At 40.1% G+C, this 5010-nt stretch overlaps 1 pseudogene; it reads right to left on the bottom strand.

Annotated features, from left to right (window-relative positions):
* Positions 1-1146: 1146 nt before the first annotated feature.
* On the bottom strand, positions 1147-2437 carry LOC100959607 (annotated as a pseudogene).
* Positions 2438-5010: the final 2573 nt, after the last annotated feature.

The following is a 5010-nucleotide window of genomic DNA, read 5'->3' as shown; positions in this document are numbered from 1 at the left end:
AGAAGAGACCTGATAAAGTAGTGTGTTAAATCATACTAATTTCCAAGTTTGTGTTTCTAAGCTTTGAGTATAGCTTTCAGCTACTTGCTTTCTGCAGCTACGAAGAAGAGATTGTTCAACATGGTCATAAAAATTTTATCCTTTTAAGTTCTTGCACTGAACCGAGAATTTAGAACTTCAAGCCCACCCCAACAATCCGCTAATTCATCATTGGCTTTATAATGCTTTTTTTGGAAGCAGTTACTAAATCTCTCAAAGGCATGCCTTTACTAGGTACTTTATTTTTTTTTTATATAGAAAAGCAATTTATTCTAAGTACTTACACAGTTAGTCATGGAGAGTAACAGGCCTGCTGGTGAAACAGGTCACCCCAAATGGAGATCACATCAAACTAGTGGTCAAGGACTAACTCTTAAAAAATGCAACTTTTATTAAGGATTAATTTAATTTTTAAAACAAATACAAGTTATTGATTCACTCTTCTCAACTTGACAGTATACCTGTGGCATTAACTGTCAGGCAAAAACATACATCTTTACAACTTGGTAGTCCCAAGTTTAAAAAGAAAAAAAAAAAAAAACATTTCACAGACAGGAAAGAAACAATACGAAAAGCTCAAGAAACATGTAGTTTTGACTTAACTGAAGAAACCAAGACTGGTCTACAAGGCAAATGCATCCTGGAATATTTGATGTGAAGATTTTAGAGTAGGAATCTAGGACTTGAATCTCCCCTATTTCTTGAATAAAAACAAAATCTTGCAATAGCAATATTTATACTTCATAGCTCAGACACCTACCTCATTTGGCTCTATTCCCTACTTACTCTAGCCTTTACTTAAATGAGTCTGAAAAACTTGGGTCTACAGCATAAAAGAAAAATAATCACACATAATATTCTCCTTTCTGGGGTTACTTACAGACCTGGATGCATTACTAGAAAATTTGTGAAGAAAATTTAATTGTAAGTCTATGGTTTGCTGAATCAAGTCCCCCAGTTAGTATTTAGAAAACAACCACTGTTTGGGCTAATAGCACTGTTGGTGGTATCTATTATAGTGGGATAGCCAAAGAAGTCTCTGTGTCTCAAAACCAGTGTTAAATCAATCTCAGGCTTGAGCAAAAAAGAAGGGGAGCCTAAAATCACAAGAAATGCAGACATATCTAGGACCCTTGTCCTTCTGGATTCACACTTCCTTCAGGGTCTTCATCCTTATATATGTTCTCTGCCATCTGCCACACTTGCATGACATTGTCTTCTGATACAGAACAAATCACCCAAGGCTCATTAGGATTCCAAGAGAAATCAGATATCTTGGCAGTGTGGCTGCCATGAATAAACAACAACTCTGGTGGCCCATCTTCTGGGGATTGTTCCTCTCCAATTTTACTTAAGTCCCAGACATTCAGTCTGCGATCAGCACCACTAGGAGCCAAAATACTCTCATTGTGAGGCAATCACTGAACCTGGAATATTTCATTCTTATGTGATTCAAAGGAATGCGACTTAAAGCTTCAGATTTCTTAGATCCCACAAGGCAATGTTCTTGTCAGCTGATCCTGTGGCAAGAAGGAATTCACTATAAGGATTGAAAGAGAGGCAGTTCACTTCAGCAGTGTGAGCATCAACTGAATGGCTTGGTTTGGAAGTATTGTTTGAACTAGCATCCCAAATCATAAGTTTCTGATCATCAGCAACTGACCCAAACAAAGACTTACAGAACAGGTGCCAGGAAACAGCTTCAACTACTGCTGTATGCCCTGTAAAGATGGTCTTTGCATCTACCACTTTTCCTTCCTTTGGAACAGCACTGATGTCCCACAGGCAGATGTTATGATCATCTGAAGCACTAAGTAAGTGCCCATTGAGATTTGGGTTCCAAGAAAGCCCATAGCCTTCTTTCTGATGTCCATAGAGACGTAATTCTGGACTGCACTCTCCAGAAAGGTATGGTTTAGATTTAGAAGAATGTTTTGTATAGTCAAAAACAAGAACATCACTGGATGGAGTCTGTTGCAATTATGCATTGTGCTCTGGGACACATTATGGGCCCTGTTTACTTCTCCTTCACGGTTGATGTTGATTTCTATTTCAATTTTCCCACTAACAGAACTGAAACCTCCAAATTCTCCTTTTTCACTGTTGTAGTGTGATACTTCAAACTGAGCATCATCATTAGGGAGCTGCACACTGGCTATCACAAGGTGGTTGTGTTCATCTGATGTGTGTGTCCCCAGGATGAGTTGATGAATGCAGAAATCTTTCCCTTCTGGTCTGGTTACATCTGAAAGCCACTGTGCAGTTAGGCTGGGATACTCCAGAGCATGGGTCATCAAAAAATCATAAAGAAAAGAGATGGTCTTTTTTATATTTTATATTCCTCGTTGATTACACGTTCTTCCACAGTGTCATCAAAGGCTGCTTCCTTGTTGGCCATGGCAGGCAAGCAAGCCTTGTTGGCCGTGGCAGGCAGGCAAGCAACCCTGGTGATCCCAGGGTTAAGAGTTGTGGGAGGGGATGGGAGACTGTAGGCTCTCACTCCACACATGTGGCCTCTATTGTTTTTTATGCCTCCTAGGTATTTTATTTTTAATGGTCATACATGATCATTTAAGTGGTCATTTGCTGCTATGTGCTACAAACTGCTAAGTTCTGTCTCTTAATATTAGCCAGGTATTCCAATAAGTAGATAGAATTAGACATACAATAGATTTTGCTGGAAATGGGATGATGGTGGTGCATTTCCTGTTAAGGATAAAGGAGGAAGTAGCAGGTGTGAGCAAGTAGAGCCTTTTTATTGAGTCACGATATGGCCAATGATGAAAGCTGCTGAATATCCACTGGCCAAGATACTTTGTTTGTTTTGTTTTTCAGCCATTCTTCTCTGGTAAATGCTATGTGGTGACCATTAAGGAAGGTATGATACAAAAATCTTCATACTCACACCCTTTCCATCCATGCACATAGTCTATTACTTCAAAGTGCCATCATTCCTATGATTATCAATGAGCCTAGCTCTGTCACCACTTTGCCTACTATTAACCGTGGCTGAAGGGGATAACTACCACTGAACTCAGTGATGCTGGTGATCCTCTCACCAGCACATTCCTGACGACCTTAGTGAATTGGGTGCCCTTTGGGCCCCCCCATGAAACATAGTCGTGTATTAGGTCTTTTGGCCTCATGTAACATACCCCTTCCAGTATGCCCACTTTCCTCAGTCTCTTCATTCCCTCCTCTACTGTGAGAGCAGTTCAGACATTCATTTCTACTTCACCCATTGTTGGCATTACTATTTTTAGGTTTCTGAAAGCTGACTGAGCAGCACATTTTTCCCATCCTTTGGGGTCCTTGCCAGTCGTTAAATATGCTGTCCTGAGAAAGTGTCCTTAAGTCAATTAATTTGTGCTTAGTAGTTATATATTCTAGCACCATTCAAGCACCTTTGAAACCCAATCCTACAGATAATCTCTGAGTACAACTAGTGCACACTATGTAATTCTTGATGCTCCTACTGTGTTTAATCTGTTTCCTCACTTATGAGCCCTAGCATTGCCCCATCCAGGTTATACTGGGATTTAAACTTAATTATTAGTCTAACAGCCTGAATAGTCTTCAGAGCCATAAAACTCAAAGGCAACCATCATAATTTCCCCATTCCATGTTTTAGGGCCCATCTTTTCCATTATAGGACCTTGAATTTCACATAACAGGGCTGCTTTGACTAAGCACTTAAATGCCTCTGAAACTCTGTAGCTCAATCAGATCCTCTGCCCACTCCTGTAAACACTTATGTTTGTCCTTCAACTACAGGAGGTAAGGTCTCTTTGTCAAGCTACCACAGAAATACTCTGGTTCTCACAGTCTGTAACTATTTAACAGCCTGGAGTTTTCCATTATTCCTCTGTAGGATATCAATAGAACTTAATCATATCAAGCCAACTTTCCTATCCTTATGGGTGTTGTTTCACCTGTCTCTTTCAATTGCCTGAGTCACCAAACAAGCAAGAGCATTCCTGTCCATTGGGAAATTTTCCCAGATCATTGTAGGTGAAATCATCAACAATTGGATGAACACATTATATCAGAGACTATCCATGTCCTTTACAGAGGTACTCAGGGTGCTGTCTTCCTTGTCAGCCAGGTTCTCAGTGATATAGTCTCCAAACCCCATTTTTATACTTGTTTTCTCTGAGTACTTATGGTACCATCTGTGTTGGTCAGGTTTTTTGAGAAACAGATGCCAAGACAGGGTTAGAGGTGAGAGGTTTATAGAGGGAAATGCCTATGAAGGGTAAAGGCAAAGGTAGCAGGTATAGGCATGTAGAGTTTTCAGTTTGTGATGGAAGTATGAAAAAAGAGAGAGAAGGAAGAATTAGACAGGAGCACTCTCAGGCCATAGGGAAGTTCTGATAAAGTTTCCACTTAGCTGCTGTGAAGTCCCCCAACTGAGGTTGTTCCTCAGAGGAATCCTGTGCTTAGCCAGGAATGAACTGACCTTATTACCTCTGCTATGTTCAGGAAGAATAGCAGCTGGAATCTGTCAGTCACTGTGCTTAGGGCTCACACAGCAGGTTCCCTTGAAGGAGGGGTGAGTAGCATATTTCCATGGTTGCCACACCAGATAACCAATCACAAAACTTCCCTGTTTCCCAGGGTTTCTGTCATCTGCAACAACTTCTGGTTCCAATTTCTGTATTTTTCCAGATTCTTACATGCATGTAGTGGAAGCTGACCGACTAAATAGGCAAAAAGGGAAGTTTTTTTTCTTTTAAAGAGTACTTGTTCGTTCCTTTTAGAAAGACATCTGGAGAACACTGAGAGAACTAAAAATAGACCTGCCATTTGATCCTGCAATTCCTTTATTAGGTATATATCCAGAAGACCAAAAATCAAATTACAACAAAGATATTTGTATCAGAATGTTTATTGAAGCCCAATTCATAATTGCTAGGTCATGGAAGAAGCCCAATGCCCATCGACCCACGAATGGATCAATAAATTGTGGTA

This window comes from Otolemur garnettii, unplaced genomic scaffold (genome assembly GCF_000181295.1).
Source record: "Otolemur garnettii isolate 467f Iridium unplaced genomic scaffold, OtoGar3 scaffold00192, whole genome shotgun sequence".
Taxonomy (NCBI): domain Eukaryota; kingdom Metazoa; phylum Chordata; class Mammalia; order Primates; family Galagidae; genus Otolemur; species Otolemur garnettii.
The sequence above is the reverse complement of the archived record's forward strand: the minus strand, read 5'-3'. Positions and strand labels throughout refer to the sequence as shown.